The sequence below is a fragment of the Nycticebus coucang genome, chromosome 5 (assembly GCF_027406575.1).
Source record: "Nycticebus coucang isolate mNycCou1 chromosome 5, mNycCou1.pri, whole genome shotgun sequence".
NCBI lineage: Eukaryota > Metazoa > Chordata > Mammalia > Primates > Lorisidae > Nycticebus > Nycticebus coucang.
In genome coordinates, this window is record NC_069784.1 from 127,332,425 (window position 1) to 127,353,172 (window position 20,748).

Genomic DNA, 20,748 nt, shown 5'->3' on the forward strand with positions numbered 1-20,748 from the left:
CAGACAAATTGGCATATTCGAATTATTTTGGGGCCTAACTCACAATTCTAGAGAAGACTAAAGACAGTTAAGATCATCATTTCCAGGTTTTTTTCTTTCCTTCTTTTTTTGCCTTCCTTCCTTCCTTCCTTCCTTTCTTTTTGCAACAGAGTCTCACTCTGTTATCCTGGGGTTATGTGTCCTGGCATCATCATAGCTCATAGCAACCTCAAACTCAGGTGATCCTAGTACCTCAGCTTCCCAAGGAGCTGAGACTATGGGCACCCACCACAATGCCTAGTTAATTTTTCTTTTCTTTCTTTCTTTCTTCTTCTTATTTTTTTTAATTAGTGGAATGAGGTCTCACTCTTGCTCAGGCTGGTCTTGAACTCCTGAGCTCAAGCAATTCATCCATCTCAACCTCCCAGAAGTTGCTAGGATTACAGGCATGAACCACTGCATCTGGCTTCATTTCAAATTTAAAGCATTGATTCTGAGAGTTTTAGCTTTCAATTTTAAGATCCATTTCCTGGCTTGGCTCCCGTAGCACAGTGGTTCGGGTGCCAGCCTCATACACCGAGGGTGGTGGATTCGAACCCAGCCTGGGCCAGCTAAAAAAAAAAAAGTAAACTTCTCAGATGCATTTCCTATTCCACAGATACTAGTCTGCACTGGGAGACTGAGAAATAACGGTAGCAAGTGAGAGGCCCTCGCTCCGCCCTTCTCCACCATTCTCACTTCCAGAAAACCAGCCTTTCTTAAGACTTGTAGAGTAGAAAAAGCTAGTATAATTTACAAATCCCTTTAAAGTACACACTACCTAAACCACAGCAGACTTTATAAGCTATTAACATTTCAATATTATTTTTAAAAATTTGAATTTTTAAAGTGCATTTTACACTTCAGAGTATTTATCTCTGTACTAAAAACAAAGAAACAAAAAGCCCAGACAAACTCTCTATACAGTTTTCAGTTGCTGTGGGAAATGCCAGACAGTTTGTGGAATGATCAGAAGCAACAGGAAGTTCTGAGGAGTCTGAAAAGAGCTAGCCCGCGCAGGTTACCAAAGTCCAGGACCCTCATTAATCAGTGCTGAGACGCACAGAGCCGTGTGGAATCAACCGTTGAATGAGAAAGTTACCAAAACACTCAGAGAAGACGGTCCCTCAACCTCGGCTTTCAGTTTAGCTAATCTTGGATTAACAAAATTTATGTGGTCAATGAATGGTATTTCCCCCCCAACTCCATGTGCCTGTCTAACTTCAAACTTTATTATGAGTAGAGAGAAAATCTGTGAGAATACATTAATAAAAATTTCAGGCAGATTAACACATCACCCAGCTCTTCCTAATATCTGTCTTAATGGAAGTGCTAAGAAAGTAAGACTCAGGCCTGGCTTGGAGAAAGGAAGGCCACCCCCTCCCTCTGTCTTTTAAAGGAGATTTTCCAGTCCTAGTCAAATGGTGGTGCTAGTTCTTTATTTTTGAGTTACAGCATTTCCTAATTTCATGGTCATAATAGTCTCCTGTCTCCTGCCTCAGAACCGGATTCTACCAAACTGAAAATGCAGGCTCCATGGCCAGAAGCTCTTTAACAGGCACGGAAGGGTCACGGTCCTTCCTTCTGCCCATACTATAGAGTGAGAAGACAGGCTCTGAGTGACATTCTTCTCCTCAAGTAGGTACTCCTCTTCCTTCTTCTCCATATTTTTTTCTTTTTTGCTGTAACGTGCTACTGTTTACAAGCATGATGTAACTTCAGAGCTTACCTCTCATCTTAAGAGATGTTCCTTTTTCTCTATTGCTTCACGGATATTTTGCAAAGTTGCTGGCAAGTATTGCTTCTATGTTAAAATGTTACGTCTTACTTAGTACAGTGGAAATTCACTTTTGGAATAATATTCAGAAGTCAGAGGGCAATCCGACTACCCCTTTCTTAGGACAACCCCGACAGACTGCCTGCCTGTCCCAGATAACATATATTTATGGAATCCAGCTCTGGCGATGAGATTTGGTGTTGTTGAAATGTGTTGGAATTTTAAAAATTCTTAATTGGACTGATCTCTGACTGGCATGGCCCTATTATCTGTTTTCTTAATCTTCGGTGCCATAACTTAATGTGACTTTGCACCACGCAATCTGAATAAGCCATTATTTGTTTCCTAGATTGCGTTTCTGAAAAGATACGCAATCTAGCCATACAAGAATGAACCACCCGTCTTGAAATCGCCCTTTGATTTTAGGCAAGTTCTTTTTTGTCCTCCTGGCTCAGTTTTCTGTTTATATGAAAAAAAAAGTGGGTTTCTTTTTTGCCTCAGGATGGTGTGTTCATAATGACTCCACATATAGTAACGTGCTACTCGGGTAATGACGTGGCAGGCACAGAAGAAGGGGCAGGATACTTTCATTTTGGTTAGAGGAATGCCACATGTTGCAGGAAATGCTCGTTAATGTGTAAGTTTCATGCTTTGTCAAGAAGGTCACCAGTATTTGTTCTTTCAGACATGCCCATAGAAGCCCACACGATCAAAAATTTTTTTTTCTTTTTTGAGAGATTACTTAATATAAGGGTTGGGCTTTATCAGGACTTGGGATCATGGCAATGATTCTCCTTCAATGGTGCCAGATTTTTAACAGCTTTATGGGCTAGATCTAATAGGCTTGCAAAGCAATTCTAGGTATGAGGTTGTTGGGAAACTCATCTGGTTCTGAATGTGATATATACATATTTTAAGTTTGATAGTAACCCGAGGAATACCAGGCAGAAGTATTTGAACTGAGTCTTAAACTGCACAGAAAAACAAAAGAAATTAAGTTGGATGAGAATGTTTGATATTTAGAGTCCAAAATCCATTTCTATTCTGCAAAATCCTTTGGTAGTTTTCAAAAACAAAAGTTGCCTCTGATTTTGTGATTGTCCTGTGAAGATAGCCCACTAGGCCTCTAGGCCTTGCAATACATGGATGTAATGTTGTGAAGGTTGGATACAGTACTATGGTGGTTGTTCGGTTTTCAAAGAAATCAGAAATAAAAGTGATTTATATTAGGTGTCAAGAGATATAATGTGTAGGGGAAAGAAGGCAAATTGTGAATAAGAATACAAGGGTCATATTTACCACCAGGATATTTTTCTTAGATACTTGGAGTTATTTTGCTTTGTTTTATGGCTTGTGATCATCGAGGAAAGGGATCAAGTTAATGTGTCTTATACTTGCAGCAAGAACAAAGTCAAAAATCTTGTATTTCCGTGAACTCTGTGTCTCTTATTTAGTTTACGATTTAAAGCTAGCTACCACCTACTTTACCCTCACTCTCTAAACCTCTATACCAGGCGTCCTCAAACTTTTTCAACAGGGGGCCAATTCACTGTCCCTCAGACTGTTGGAGGGCCAGACTATAGTTTAAAGAAAAAAACAAAACTATGAACAAACTCCTATGCACACTGCACATATCTTATTTTGAAGTAAAAAACAAAACAATACAATTCACACCGCTTGATGTGGCCCACGGGCCACAGTTTGAGGACGCCTGCTCTATACAATATAGTTACTTACTTCTGGTTCCCTCTAAATATATCCACGTATTTATCTGTGGGTCTCCTCTGAGTATTTGCCTGTGCTCGTTTAGCCAAGGTGGTCAAGACAGCTGCTCAGGAGACAGGCTTTGAATAGAGAACAGCTCTGCTCTATGGCTGCAGATTGGCTACAAGGCCAGAGAGGCGAGAAAGAGGGTGACCCATCTCTGAGTAGACCATCCACACTGTTTGTAAAAAACTCAACAACCCACAGCACATGCTTCCCTGAGGGCAGTGCCTATTGAGATGGGCCCATCCCCTCCATGGGGCAAGCACTTTGCAGGTGGCTTTTGCTGAAGGGGATAGTGCTGCTGGTGAGGTTGTCTTCTGGGCACCATATTCTTAGACTTCCTCTGGATCATTCCCGCTGGATCACAGCAGCAAAACCTGCCACATCAGTGAGTTCTATGGTGTTATCTAAGGAGTATAAACTTTTTCTTTCTGGAAGTCTGTGGTGCTTTTAGAGGAAAGGACCACACTATCTATTCACCCTTAAAAACTTCTGCTTCTTAGAAAGCTTATATTTCCGCTCAAGTTTTTCACAGCAGATAACACTGTGGTGAGGATTCAGATCTTAAGTAGTTCAAGTCAAATCCATGGGAAATACCTGAGTTTACCACTTTCTAGCTGTGCAATTTGAGGCAAATTATTTCACCTCTGGCTTCAAATTTCTCATCTGCAAAGTAGGGGTAACTAAGAGTAGATGCCAGATATAATTTTATGGAGTAAATGAGATGAAACCTCTAATGAAACCATTTGCAGTCTTCCAGTGTTAGAAAGTTAATATGAAAAGGTAGGTCATTTTCATCCTAAGCCTAGCATGGTACCTGATACTTAAGGTAAGCACCAACGTTGCTAGGAGTTTATGCACCTCTGACCATAAATGGGAACTTTATTTGAAAAATAAAGGGCAGTTAGTCTAGCCAGCCGGATATACCACTTGTTGAAATGCTGTTGCTTTTGAAGGAAGAGAAAGCCTGGAGACTTCTAACGTCCTTCCCTGCAGTCACTCTCTCCTCTCTGACTATCTTTGGGATGAGAAGGGTAGCAAAAATCTGGCTGAGATAAGCATGTCAAAAATGTCTTACAAATGCTTCACATTTATTTAGGGACTTTTGAAACATTTTTCTTTTTTGAGGGGGGCAGTGTCTTAGTCTGTGCACACGTAGAATTTTTCACTAATGTTCTAATTCCACCTAGTACCAAAGACTTGAGATAATCTCTCCCTTACCAGCCCCACAACAAATATTTAGTGCCCATGAGGTGTTAATAATAGCAATTATATCAGCATCTAACATTTGGGGAGCTCTTACTCTGTGCAATGGCTTTTATAGGTATTATATGCAATCCTCACAACAACCACGAGTGGTAAACGACATTATGATTCTCTTTGTCCAAATGAAGAGAATAAGACTTTGCAAAGATAGGTAATGTGTGCAGTGATCCACAGCTTTATAATGACAGCTCTGAGACTTGAAGATAAGCTCATCTAATTCCAAAGCTCATGCTCTCAGCCATCACTTGAGAGAGTATTAATTTTTAAAGATTCTAATCGACATGAACTTTTCCATGGCAAGCTGAGTATCTGGGGCTGGTAGGGGATAATAGTCCACCCTCCTGAAGCCTCACAATCTTCATCTCTCAAATGGGAATGATGACATCTCCCCTACAGAAGCTTTCCAGCTATTGATGAAGATTAAATGAATTCATGCAGGTACAAGAGCTTTGTAAAAAGCTCCCTTTTATAACATGCAAATTGTTGTATGTGGAAATCTTGTTACCGAGCGAGAGTAGCCTGGGTGTGGTCCATGAAATGGGTGAGAGGTGGGTTGGTTTATGCTCCTAAAGATCTGAGAGAGTGCAGTGGTGGGAGTGTGGGTGCCGAGTCTCAGCCTCCCCGGCCTGTTGGCCAAGCCTTGATGTGAGATGTCATCACAGCAGCTGACTGGATGGGATTGTGGAGACATGGTAGAATCTTCTTTCTGGGGCTGCCTGTAGTCTTTGGGGGATGCTCTCTGATTTCTTATGAGAAGACTAGTGGAAGGAGCTGCCCTAGGATTTTTGTTCTGAAAACCTGGAAGATTCTTATCAGATGCACACCTGGAGTTTCATTTGTGAAACCACAGTCTTCAAGAGCTTAAACTGACTTTAGTCTACTATTTCAAGGCAGTTACAACTCTCAGTTCTTTGAGATTTCCTGCTAAGAATGAATAAAAATGGGGTGGCACAGTCTTCCAGCTCCCCTTTTTTGCTGCCTTGCAGACAATCCACAGGTCCTTGTGGTTACTGCTAATCCCGAGCAAGAAGAGACAGGCCGCAATAAGTTGACAATCGCAGAGAACTTCGTCAGTGTGAGTAGATGTGCTAGGTCTGTGGAGTCATGGTTCCTGACCTTGGCTGCAATAGCAGAGTACCACTGGGTTTGACGCCTATTTTTCCCCTCAGATTTCATCAAGTGTCCAGCAGCAGAATCCTGTAAACAAACGTTCTCCCCGAGGTTGGGTTGGAAGATGCCATCCATGTCCTTTGGCAAATGGGACCAGGCACTTATAATCCTACCACTTTGAAAAGCCAAGGCAGGAGGATTACTTGAGCTCAGGAGTTTGAGACCAGCCTGAGCAAGAGTGAGACCCTGACTCTACTTAACATAGAAAAATTAGCTGGATGTTGTGGTGGGTGCCTGTGGTCCCAGCTACTTTGGAGGCTGAGGCAGGAGGATCACTTGAATCCAGGAGTTTGAGGTTGCAGTGAGCTAGGTGGAGGATATGGCTTGTAGCAGGGCAACAGGTGAGACTCTGTCTCCAGAAAAAAAAAGATATGCTAGCAATATGATGCAGACTAAGTTGTAGAACTTTGGAAAGTTACATACCTCACATGTGGTAAAATGTTAATCATTTGGAATACTTTCATCTCAGATTGTTTTATTTGGTCAAGGTATAGATTCAGAAGAAAATGGTCATATTTCTATTAGATTATAGTTGTCAAGATTGTTTATTGTTACTCAATAGGTACTTTATATTGGAAACTGAACAAGTCCTTGGCTTCTGAGGCCTCATTTCTCTCATTAAATACGTGAAGGCATTGGACTAAAGGGACCCTGTCGCCATGTGGCTGTAACTTTTTATGATTCTATAGTTCTTGCCCTTAGCAACCTCTGTTTAGAGCAGTGACTTGACTGCTAATAAAACTCATAGGCATCTGTGTGGGGACTAAAAGACAGATGTGTTATCAGGTCATTGGTTTAGGACTCTGATTGGAAGACTATGGCATTTCTCCCAGCTGCCTACAAGGGAATGAGAATGCCGAATTTCGCGGCCAGAGGCTGGGGGAAGGAGAACGAGTGTGCTCTCTCTCTTTCTCTTTCTTCTCTTCTAAGGGGAAATAAAAGGTAAGGGCAACAATTAAAAAGGGAAAAAGCTTCGACCTCTGAGGAGGTGGTGGGGGTGGGAGGTGAGGCCAAACACACCAAATAATTTAAATTCTGTTACAGTAAAATCTCAAGTGATAACACTATATCTCCGAGAATGTTCCTTGTGGGCAATGCCTGGGCTTTGAATTTTGAGCAGAGAAGTGTGTGTGTGTGTGGGGCGGGGGGAAGGGTGACATCCTGATGTTCGGTAGGAAGAACACTGCTCGTCTTGGTCTGTTGGTCTATTCCTCCAGATCATTTGGCCTTCAGAAATCAAGCAAGTGCGTACTTTCTATGAATTCTCTGGCCAGAAATCTCTATCACAGATTTATTGATGAAGAAACAAAAGATACCAATGGTCATTATTTTATAGTGGAAGCTGACGTAAAGAAGTTCATGACTTTGAAAGCTGCTAAGACATTTCAAGTCTAATTTCTGAAGGCAAATATTCATGGAAAAGTGTTTTCTAGGAAAAGAAAAGTGGGAGGCAGAGACCTCCTGCTTACTGTGGCAGGGGTGTTGCATAAGCAGTACTGACGTGGTGGTGTATTAGTCACTTAGAACAGCTCACACATTATTCCGGTTTGAACTCTGCAGGGCCCTTGCTGCACTTCGCTCTCACCAGCTGGATTCTGTCCATTTTACTCCTCCCTCCACCTTTGAAATAGAAATGAAATTTAAATGTGCCAATTTTCTACTTGTTAGAAGCCCTGGTAAGATGTTCAGTAGGGGAAGAGATTTATATTGTTCCATAGGAAAAGGTTTTATGATTATTGAAGATTAAAAAAATTTTTTTAAATTAACGTGGGGCTACAAATGATTCCATAGTTTGCATTTTTAAAATTTGAGTTCGAGTAGAAGATGTGTCCTACACCCACTTATTGTGCCATGTACCTGTATAATGTACCCTTTGGGTGGGAATTTACCCGACCCCTTCCCTCGATTATTGAAGAATTTAATTTGTTGATGGGATTCCTAGAATTCATTGCTATTGGCTGTCCTAGACAAGTTGGTAGATTTACAGAAGCATAGCTAACATGGGCTGCACTTGATTTCTTTATCCAGCTCTTCAGTTCTAAATTTATTGCCAATTTTATTTATCAAGCCTACTCTCAGAGGGGTGGTATTTGCCATGGTCACAAGGAAACATCTGTGAGCTTAAACCTCAGAGGCAGATAGCCAGTTAGAACATTTGGCCTATGAAGCTTAGATTGCAGAAGAGAGAAATTAATCAAGGAAACCCTCAAAAAAATTGAGAAGGCAACTGAGAAAAATGTCTTATCACTGACAAACTGAAGTATTGAGCTCTTGTTAATTGAGAAATGTCTGAATTGATAATGAATCAACTAGGAGTGTCACATCATGGCAAGTTTGAAAGTTGATGTCAATCCTGACTACTAGGATTTATGATAGATTATATAATGGAATCCTGAGTTTTAAGAGATCAAAAGAAAATGCTGGCTCTTTCTTCATCCATTCTCTTAGGTCAAGCCTACCCAGCGAGGAGCCAAGTGGAGAGTTGAGCAATTATCTGAAGTGGGCAGTAGAGACGGCCAAACCAGATAATATATAACCAGAAAGTCACTTGGAGGGAAAATGAGGCCTGAAAGTAGGAGAAGGGATGGAAGTAGAATGTCAAGCAATTTGGTCAGCGTCCACAGTCCAAATTTACTGAATCTCAGCCAATTCTTTGCTTCATGGAATTATTTAGAGCAAGACAAAAAGGCTGAGGTTAAAAAAAAAATAAAAAAGTTCATTACCAAGGTTGTTGCATGTTTGTGCAAAATTTTTCCATATCTGTATTATTATCTGTGACAGGTCTACCTCTGAGTAGTTCCAGGGATTAGATTTCACTATTTTAGGTTTCTGGGTTGAAGTGGTGGAGGAAGACCATGTAATCTGACTTGTGCAGAGAAAAGAAATTTCTTTTATAGTTTCGTTCAATGTTATATTTAATTGGCCCCCTTTTTTCTTCTACATCGATATTTATGAATTTTCCATTAAAAATTCTGATGTTCACTTACCTTTGCCCTTTTCTCATATGACAATTTCCATGATCTCCACAATTTTATTAGAACAGAGCAATGGAATATACAAACCCACTAGAATAAAATTTGCATGACTTTTGCTTTAAAAAAGAAAAAAACAACTACCACAGTCTCAGAATCAGCGTGGTGTTTTTTCTTCTGTTTGATACAGAAACCCAAAACTACTTTGAGCAGATGTTTCCCAGTCCAAAAATATGGCTATCAGTCCATAACCCCTGTAAATCTGTCAGTGTGCACCTGCTAATTCTAAAGACTCCTTAATTCAATGCGAAACTTTCCATTTGTTGTTTTTTCCTTAATTGAGAAAAAAAGTTTGTAAATTAGGATTGCTCTTGCTTGGAAGTAGGGAAAAACACAGGCATGCTAATTTATCAGATGGAAAAACAAAGTTAAGAATTAAATAAGTTTTTTTTTCACTCCATCACGTCTGAACATTGGAAGCCACTATACAACATTTTAGAAACAAAAAACAAATAGCCCAGAGCATTTTTTAAAAACAGCTTGGAATGATGTCTAGAACACACGGCAAAAAATGCCCCATGGCATATTTTTGAAGCACTCAAGAATTTGATATACAAGTAAGAATTAAGGAAGTTGTTTCATAAAGCTGTGTATTAAGTGACATCACTAAATTCTTAGTTGCTCTGTGCAGTGACTCCTTTTTCCATCATATGCTGGTGCCTCAAGGTCTGTGGTAGAACCCTGCTGTGCAGGCTCCTCTGTGCTGGTGAGCTTGTGATTTGAAGTACCTTGGGCCAGGAGTTATTTTTTTTTTCTAATGGCTAAATGGATCTACAGAAATGAAAGTCATCCCATGAACCAGAGTTGATGTGGAGGATGGCCTATGCACGAATGAATAAAAATGCTTGCTAATTGCATCAGTGGTAAACAGCTTATACTCTACTTAGCTTTGTAGAAGAATATGGTGAAGGAATTTGATGTGATCATGAGCAAAACACGAATTCTTTAGTACCTACTGATAAAGGAGATTACTTTTTTTTTAAAATCACATTATTCCCTTTAAGAATAATGGGGAATCAAACCAGCTCTGATTAAGGAAATCTTTAGAAATCACACTACTCCTTCCTTCTATGTTAAAAAGCACGAGGAAAAAGACACCCAGAAAGACGTAAGCACAAAGATCTCTTCATGTCGTCCAGGAATGAAGGACCAAATCTCAGCACAGCTCTTTTTGAGAAAAGGTAGATATTAATCTGAATTTTGAGCTGTGTGTGAATGTCTTAGTTTCCCCTTTCTCCTGACTTTGTCCGTGAATTCATGAGAACTAATTTGGCCAGTGGAGAATAATTTTTCATTTAATGTCTTTGATTATCAAGCATGTCCTGCGAGGTCTTGGCAGTGTGGCTTCTATCTGATGACCACTCTGTGTGTTTCTTGAGTTGAAATAAAGGATACTATCCGTGAACTACCATCATTTAACAAAATCCCTGCCTCCATTTGGTGGATGAGGTTTCTTTACTTAATTGGTTATTAGGGAAGTTAACCAGTTTACCTACAATGCTCAATAGTCCACTTTACATACTGAAAACTCAGACTTTTTTTTTTTTAAAGCTTTTTTATTTCACTCTTTTTTTTCCCCCTCAGAGCTTTATCATAGCTGCTAGCAAGTGAAAACATTTCCTGATTTGAATTTCACAATCTCCTTCTTCTCTGCCAGCTGTATGGTGCTAATAAGAAGCAAAAATGTGAATGTGCATTTAACCCTCAAATAGGAGAACATCCTCAGAATGCAGACTTGATGTATTCAGTGACCTACCTTAAAATAGAGACACGATCTCTGTATTCTCTATCATTAAAAAACATTTCTATTGAATTTAATTATTCCATGTGACAAGTGGCAGTTTCATCAGGGAAAAGAAAAGCCATTCAGGTGGACAGGTAGGCATTTCACTTGTTTTTGTGGTCACCTAATAATAACATCATTTTTATTTGAAATTTAAAGGAGAAAATAACTTACTGACCTTCAAGTCCATTTCTCATTTCCTCCATAGAACATTTTTAAACTAGTTCGCAAACCTCTTGAAAAGCCATGCTTATATTACAAGGAAAGTACAAAATGTCACCACTGCCTAGACGCCAACTTGAGAGGTCATGTATTTATTTAGCAGTTTGTGAATCCAGTAGCAGGCAAGAGATATAACAAATTAAAAGTCCCCTCCCCCGATTCGTAAATACTATGCTATCCTTCAAAATGTTCCAAGGCACAGGAAGTCTGATTCACCTGAATACCTAAGACTCATTTTTATATAACCTTCCCTAATTGCAACAAGAGGAGGTGTGTGGGGCCGAGGTCTGTTTGCCAATCAGCTTGAAATGCCCGTAGACTAAACCTGACTTCACTGAGGACCAAGCTGGTACATATTGCTTGGCGTGGTAACTTCCTGATTATAGAATGGGGCTGTTTTGGTGAAGTATTTCAGGAAAATGTTTAGCTGGATCCCGTCTCCCCTCCTGTGTAGGAAATGAAGGTTTCTAGGCAAAGATATTACTTAGTGACTAACCAAAATTGTAAATAACATCACCCATTCCAGGCTTAGACACTGCCCACAGAAGTGCTGTGGGACTGGTCAGGCCAGTCTTCCAGGCTGGGGGTTCAGGACTGTTCCCCTGGCATGGAGAACTATAGGACCTTGCCTGCAAGAGTGTGGCTGGCTGCAGGCCCTCTAGAAGCACCTCGCCCCACAAAACTCCTCTGGCTGGGGAATTTTAAATAGTTTTAGTTCTGCGCCTGTAGTCCCAGCTGCTCGGGAGGCTGAGGCAAGAGAATCACGTAAGCCCAAGAGCTGGAGGTTGCTGTGAGCCGTGTGACGCCACGGCCCTCTACCGAGGGTGGTACAATGAGACTCTGTCTCTACAAAAAAAAAAAAAAAAAAAAAATAGTTTTAGTTCTAATCCTTCTATTAAGAGTCTGACCAGCTGTGAACAAACTCTCCTGTGAATCATAGAAGCGCTACTGGGTGAGCTCCTGTAGCTTCTTACTTCCCAGCAGAAAGTGCCTATACTATTTACCAGCCCCATGTGGTGAGTTTGATTCCTCTTTTGGATAGCAAAAAGAAAGACAATAGAGATCAGGGAAATGCAAAGTAAAAGCACAGTGAGATATCACCTGACCCCAGTTAGAATGGCTTTTATTAAAATGTCCAAATATAATAGGTGCTGGTGTGGATGCAGAGAGAAAGGAATGCTTATAACCTGTTGGTGGTGCTGCAAGTTAGTATAACCTCTCTGGAAAAGAGTATGGTGATTCCTCAAAGAACTAAAAGTGGATCTGTCATTTGATCCAGCAATCCCACTACTGGGCATTTACCCCCACAAAAGAAGAAGTCATTTTATGAAAAATATACCTTACTCGAAAGTTTTTTTGCAGCATACTTCATAATTCATAATTCACTCAACCCAAGTGGTCATCCATTCATGAGTGGGTTAACAAATTGTGGCATATGGATACTATTGAACCCTACTCAGCCATGAAGAAGGATGACTTAAGGCCTTTCACAACAATTTGGATGGAATGGAGACCATTATCCTGAGTGAAATGTCTAAAGAATGGAAAAGCAAATACCACATGCACTTGTTACTAAACTGGAACTAATCAATGAGTGCCCATGTGCACAGAGGGAAGCAAAGCTCAGCTGAAGTCAAGCAGTGGGGAAAGGAAGGGGAGGATGGCTGAAAACCTGCAATGAACCCTGGGTGAAGGGCACACTTACAACCCCAACTGAAGTTAATAAAAGTGATCCATGTAACCACAACCATTTGTACCCCTGTAATATTTTCAAATAACAACAACAACAACAACAAACAATAAAAAGAGGAAGGAAAAGTTTTTAACAAATAGATGAGGCCTCAGTGTGGCTGGAGCAGAACAGAGGAGGAGAAGCAGTGCGGCTCGCACTTTGAATCCCACACCATTTTTGATACATTGCTGCTTCCTTTCTTCTGTTTTTTTGTTTCTATGCACATGTCAGTCTTTGAGTAGTCTTGCATTTCCTTTCCCACTTTGAGGTCCTAGATCTGAAACTCATTATTCCAGAAGATTCTAAGGTTGTGCTTTTGCTGGGACTTTGAAAGAAGTCTGAAACAAAACCATTGGGATTCTAGATGCCATTGAACCCAGGGCTCATGGTGCATCTGTCTGAGTGACTGAGTCACTTAGGTAGAATCACCAGAATTATTCTCCCCCATTTTGGTGTCTTTCTACCTTATAAACAACCATAGGACATCAGTGTTTCTCTCATCCTCATATGTGCTTGGCTCTCTTAATATTAAATGCTGGTCTTAAGTAGGAAGATTCTGAAGCCTAAGAAATAAAATATATAGAATGTCTATTTGTAGGTTAGACAAATGTGTAGTGGCCACACATGAGGTTGGCCCTAACCCCACTCTTTTATTTTTTGAAGATCCAACTCTTAAGTTCCAAAGTCAATTCTTTAAAGTCCTATTTCTTTTCTGGGCTACTTTGTTGTTGTTGTTGTTATCATTGAGAAAGAGTCTCACTCTGTTGTCCAGGCTAGGGTGCTGTGGTATTGTAGCTCAGAGCAACCTCAAACTCCTGCACTCAAGCAATCTTCTTGTCTCAGCCTCCCAAGTAGTGGGGTCTTTTATGGGTTACTTTTCTCATTCTCAGAGTCAGTAAATCCAGTCAAGTAGTTAGTATAATGACAGTAGTAACAGTTATATGTTCATCCAACAGATTATTTTCTCCTGGCCATATTGCTTTGTGCTTTATAGGAAAGAGCTTATTCAGTCTTTATAACAGCTCTAGGAATGGGCATGATTATACCCACTTGGTCAGGAAGCAAACCAAGGCTTAGAGAAATCAAGCAATTTTCTGAAGACCATCCAGCTGGTAAATGCAATCACAGGATTTGAACTTGAGACAAAAACTCAAGATCTTTGTCCCTGTAAATATGGGTTTCCAGGTTATGTAGGTTATGTTGGCAAAGAATTACGGAATTGAAATAAAAAGAGTTCCCATGAAGAATTTATAATCTGCTGAAATGAGGAGCTCAGACTTCCATGGTGTACTGATATTCATATCCCCACTGTGAGTGACTCATTCCGTGATTTCCTTTTTGCTGTTTAGAACTTATCCATTCAAATATAGAGCCTGAAGTCTGATCCTGTATAGGTCACGGACAATGGCTCTTCCATTTTTCATCATTATATGAGTACCTTTTCCTATTTATAAATGACACTTAATAGAGTTGACAGATTATATATGTCTGGATCAATGTCACTTAGCAAAAAGACAACAGCCAAGGGTTAGCTGGTCAGCTTTATTTATCAGGCTCAATCTCCTGTTGACTTCTTTCCCACTAGTGAAAATGTGTCCCTAGATTTGGTCCCAGAGTAGAGAGTTGAAGGGGGTCTTTTGACGAGTAAAGAAGAGTCATGTCATCAGTTTTACTTTCTTAGTTAAGTTTGACATGGATTAATGGTAAACATAATTTTGGAGTTTCTTTCTGGGTGTACATGAACTAAAGATGGGAAGAGGTGACTCAGATGCTCAAAGGCTGGCAGAGGGAAAGATAATCCTCAAAACTGGTAAATCACACATGAATAATCATGAACTGACTACAATATAACAATATGTGTTTATTTCCACTGATGAATAAGCTACCAGTATGTCTCTCCATTCTCTATTTGGGACAAATGACTGTTCTGCTACATTTCCATTCTTCTTGGTACCTATTAGCTGTGATTTCTCTCAGTTTTGGCTTTATCTTGTTACTTTAATCTTGTCTCTAAGTAAATTGCAACCCAGTATTGATATTCCAGTATTGTTCGTTGTAATTCCTGTCTTTATGTCAGATGGCGAGAGGAGGGGGCTTCTTTTATTAATTTGTCAGTCTGGGTATGTGCTAATGGGAACGCTGATGCACATTTTGATTATGGCTGATTAAGTCTTAAAAGATTCAGTTGCTCAATATATTTTGGTCTGTTTACTTAACAATGACACAGAGCTAATGACACTATTTTTCTATGTGTCATATTGTTGACCTGACACATAGTAATAAATGGATCAGAATTTTCTACCTAGTCTGAAGTTATTTTTCATGTATATACACACACACACACACATACATATGCACACACAAGTGAAAATCTTAGTCATGTGGAAGTTTGGGTTCCATAATTATAAAGAAAACCAGAGCCCGGGAACTAGAATCAGCCAAGAACACGTGTGTACATACCCATGTCTGCTTTTTCTTCCCATTGCAGCAGTCAGTCATTGTTTTGGCTCCTATTTAAATAGTAACATGTTATTACTTATCGAAGTCCAAATACCATTTTGTTACTAATTGGAAATTGAAAAGCTCTTCAGACTAGGTTTTTGATTTTGACTCATCTCAAACATGCAGAACATGTCTCCAGGTTACTTTGGCACCAGGACAGATTGGCTAATGCTCCCCAAAGATACTCGCTCGTGTTTCTGTGGGTCTTTCTTCCATCCCACTGGGACACGGGAAAAAGATGTAGCTGGGAATCCTTATTTGCATCAACTAGAGGCAAGATGCCTTCCCAGGCCGGGTGGGAAGGGAGGCGGGGGGAAGAAGCATGCCTCACAGGGCCGATGTTTATCTCCCTGGCCAGTCAGGTGCTCTCAGGGTAGATTTCCCGGGACAAGAACAGAGCTTATTGGTCGTCCTTGCTGTGCCACAGGAGCACACCAGGTCCCCACAGCAACCTTGTTTGCCTTCCCACACCACTACCCTTGCCTCGTGTTCCAGCTGAAATCCTTTCTAACCAGGAAGAGAAAGGAGAGAAAAAATGGAGAAGGTGTTTCCAATTTTGAGACCTCAGACCAAGCTGTAGAAATCTGCTCTATCTGGACATCTGAAGAAATAACTTAGGAATATTTTTCCAAAGACATAATACAAAAGACAGCTTTGCTGGTCTGGAATCACACGCACGATTTCTGTGCCGCCTCTCTGAGCACTGTCTACCTGAGAGATTCACGCCCGAAAGGTGAGGATGTGTTCTGGGGTTTTTAAGATACTGGAGGGATAGTTTGTTATTCTAGAAGGCTCTGGGCTTCCACTTTTGTCTATGTGATGTAAGCCACGTGTTCAGGTTACCGAGAGTCTTAGCACTACTTTTTAATGTGGAAGGAGTGTTAGAGAAAGGTTATGCCTCTGAATGCTTAGAATTGACTAGAAGTGCCATTTTTCATTTCAAAATGAAATTGTTACCTTTCCTATGCATCCATGCAAAAATAGTAATTGTGCTTTTGCATATTGTAGAATGCATATTAGTTTTAGCAAGTTTAGAAAAGATAGAAAAAAGATGTAAATACAAATGGTCTATATTCCCATCAGCCATAGATAATCACTAATTAATATTTTAGTACAGTTTCATTTAGTCTTCTTCTTAGTGATACATATGTGTATGTTATCTTTATGGGTGTAAATGTGTGTATATTGAAAAACATGGAAAGTTCTCATTATATAATATTAATGAAAATCCAAAATACAACACTATTTCCATTTGTAATTTACCTAGTATTTAGGTATAGGTACATAGTACATGTGTGTAAGACATATACATAAAACAGACATACAGGCACTCTTACAAGTATATATTTTGCAAGTTGAAGTTTTATTGCATCTTGTAGAATTTGTTTAACATTAGAATTTCTTTATATGATTTTGGTGTTTTAAAAAGCATTATTAGCCACATATGTTTATTTTCTTAAGGATAATTCCTAAAAGTAGAAATAGAAGGTCAAAGGGCAAAGCTCTTTATGAGATTCTTGAGGGTTATTTCCAGATTCTTTTTAGTTCCTTTTAAAATAGGGTATTACAGAAACTCTCTTTAAAAATTCCAAGCAGAAATTGTCCATAATGCTATGTAGAAATCAAATCACTATTTTATTCAGCTATGTCACCTCTAAGTCCTTGTCTATGCACTTATTTATTGAATTCAATACCTTCCATTAATATAACAGATACAATTTTTACTTTTTACATCTTCTCTTGTTACTGTGCCATGAACATTTTCGGTTGTGCTGCAGAAGTTTTTGGGGTGTTGTTTCCCTCCCTTCTTCCTTTCACTGTACTCCTTCAGAGAAATCAATGAATACAGATTTATAGGTATTCTTTACCATTTTCTCCACAGTCATCCAACCCTATGCAAATATATACAACAATATTTGGAGAATGGTTCCTATTTATCTTAAGATGTGGGATGTGGCTATGTACATTGTGTGTGTATTACTTTTTAATCTTAGTTTTATCACTTCGTAATATATCTTCGTCTTCTCATTTTGCAACATATCTTGGAAATTCTGAGAATTAATAGTTGCAAAAGGTATGACTTTACTAAAATGTATTCAACTAATGTGTTATCAAAAGGCGTCTGTTGTGAAAAGTTTTCAACAGATGAAAAAGTAATGTCACTACAAATGTTTTTAGACACATATTCTTAGTTCTTAATGGTTTTATTTCTATGGTGTAATTTCCAAAAGTAGGATTGCTGATTTAAAAGTTATGTGTATCTTTAAATTTTAGTGGATTTTTTCATAGTATTTTCTAAAAATATAATAGCAAATCACAGTTCCACTGGCAATGGTTGAGAGCATCATTTTCCACTAGTGCTGTTTTCCTACTTTCTAATTTTTGCCAATCTAACGAGTAAGCGTTGTCAATTTTCTTTTCATTTTCTTGACTTCTAATGACATTAAGCATCTTTTCATGTTTTTCTTGTTTCTTTGGATTTTGTCTTGTCAATTACATGGGTAATTGACCCATTTTCCTCCTATCTAGTTGCATTTTTTCTTACTAATTTATACGTATGTAAAAGCTCTTTGACTATTACAGATTTTTATTTATTTATTTATTTATTTTTGCAGTTTTTGGCAGGGCCAGGCTGGTTTTGAACCTGCCACCTCCGGTATATGGGGCTGGCGCTCTACTCCTTTGAGCCACAGGTGCCGCCCAGATTTTTAAAATTATATTAATTTATCAACTATAATATGATGTTTGAAATATACATATATATACATATATATTAGGATGACTAAATCTGGCTAATGAATTTATGTGTTACCTCACAAAGCTATCATTTTTGTGGTAAGAACACAACATCTATTTTCTTAGCATTTTTCAAGAATATATTGATATTAACTATAGTCAGCAGGTGGAACAATAGATCTCTTGAACTTATTCTTCCTGTCTAACAGAAATTTTGTATCCTTTGACCAAAATCTCCCCAACCATTCCCCCAACCTCAATTCCTGGTACCATCATTCCACGGCTACATCTATGAGATCAACTATTTTAGATTCTGCATGTGAATAAGATCATGTGGTTTTGTCTTTGTTTTGCCTTGGTTATTTCACTTAACATACTGTCCTCCAGCCTCATGCATCTTATTACAAATGACAGGATTTCATGAAAGTATTTCAAATTGTATATAAAACCAGCACATTGTACCCCATAATTGCATTAATGTACACAGCTGTGATTTATTTTTTTTAAAAAAGGAAAATAAAAAAAAGAAAAAAATGACAGGATTTTATTTTTTTAAAAAGACTGAATAAATGTCTTAATGCTGTAATTGGGTAAATGAGGTGAAGGCTATGTTGATTAGTAGGAGGTAAGTACTCCAATTTGTACAAATGATCAACACCTCAAATCCCATAATGGCATAAATGTATTTATGATCTATGTACAAAAGACTTAATTAAAAAACAATTCCAGTTAAAAAAAAAAAGACTGAATGAATAGTACTCCATTGTGTACATATACCCCATTTAAAAAAAATTCCATTCATCCATTGATGGACACTTAGATTGACTCCATATCTTACCTATTGTGAATGGTGCTGCAATAAACACGGGAGTACAGCTATCTCTTCCTCATGCTGATTACATTTCCTCTGGCACATACTCAGTAGTTGGATTGCGGAACATATGGTAGTTCTATTTTCGACTTTTTAGGGAGCCTCCATATTGTTTTCTGTGATGACTGTACTAATTTATCAATACATTTCCCCAACAATGTGCAAGGGTGGTCTTTTCTCCACATCATTCTTGCTAATACTTATTATCTTTTGTCTTTTTGATAGTAGCTATTCTAACAAATGTGAGGGGATATCATTGTGGTTTTAATTTCTATTTTCAGATGATTAGTGATGTTGAGCATTTTTTCTTATAGATTTTCTTGAATCATATTAGATACTAAATCTTTCTTCATCAATAATTTGTCCTTCAATTTTATATTTGTAATTTTCTTCCACAATGTTAAGAAATAATTTTATGATATTAAATCTTCTTTCTTCTGATAGAAATTCTGAATTTCTTATCTTACCCTAAAAGGTTTTTCTACTTCTGATTTTCTAAAAATTTCTTCTAAAACTTCTGTTTTCTATTTTCTTATTTTAAAATGTTAGTATATTTTCACAACTGTAATATAAAAGTTAAAAGATTCAACTTTCTTTCTTTTTATATGGATAGCCAATAGTTTATGTATTACTTATTCAATAAACTGTCTTTTCTCAAACAAATTAAATCATATTAGTATCTACTTAAAAAATTCCTTTCTCTTCCACTGATCTGTTTACCTATTGCCAGGCCTGAGACATACTGCTTTGATTATACAAGCTATAGGGTATATTTTAACATCTGGCAAGTTTGATTCTTCTACTCATGATCGTTATTTATAATTTTGGTCTAGTTTTCAACCTTTAATCTTTCATATGAAATTTAAAAGAACTTTATGCAACTTTATTAAAAATTAACATAAACAGATAAGTACAAAACATATTTGGTATATGGTTATAGTTAAATGTATTTTCTAATTTTCAGTGGTTTGATAGCTTGAGAATGTTATCTTCTTATATAAGAACATGGTCTATCTTTACACTGTTTAGATCTTATGTTAGGTTTTTCTACTGGATTAATTTTTTCCATATTGATCTCATTTCTTTCTTGGTATGTTTCCTTTTAGAGTAAAAATAATCCAGTGGGAAGAATAAAACAAGAAGGAAATATATTAAACCATTAGCACTGGCTGATCCTGGTGGTGGGATAATGAATGAATGATTTCTATTTCTTCCACTTTTGTCCAACTTTCCCATATTGATCATTCATGATTTTTATAATTCTGTGGAATTAATAAGATTAAATTTTAAAATGGAATAAGAATAATTGTGTCTTAGAAAATCATTTATACAATAGTTTTACATGGGATTCGACTGTGACCTCATTTGATAACAGTGACTCTCAAGGGGAAGGTGGTAAGAAGTGGGAGGAGCTCTTTGTTGGTGTTGTGCACACGGTTTATTCACCATTGTGACTATATCACCTACCTGGCATCTAGTAGTATCCAATGAACATTTGATGAATGAGAGCATAAATGAATGTCACAAAACATTATAAGAAAATGTAATATTTCATACATGGAAAACAAATAAAAATCTATTGTTTTCATAACGTAAAATGGGAAAATAAAATTTAATACTAATATCTTGTGGGTGAGAATATGCAGAAGATACATCTTCTTTTGTATGAAGCAGTAATAAGAGATTGTCCTTAGGAAGCCAGTTCTTTCCAGAAAGTCCTATCTGGACAAGGAGCATGAATGAGAAATATTGCACTAAACCACAATTAAGAGTCATGTTTTATCATCTTAATACTTTAGCTCTAGTACAGAGACTAACACTTAATAAGCACTCAAGAAGTACTGGGAAATTAACTCAAAAGGGATTATTTGT

At 38.1% G+C, this 20,748-nt stretch overlaps 1 protein-coding gene across 1 annotated transcript in view; it reads left to right on the top strand.

The window, feature by feature from the left end:
- The first annotated feature begins 1,538 nt into the window (after window positions 1-1,538).
- Window positions 1,539-20,748, top strand: part of ESR1 (estrogen receptor 1) — a 395,652-nt gene continuing 376,442 nt past the window's right edge. The window contains exon 1 of the mRNA XM_053592428.1: window positions 1,539-1,656. The gene's annotated coding sequence lies outside the window, so the exon portion shown is untranslated. The remainder of the gene's footprint in view (window positions 1,657-20,748) is intronic.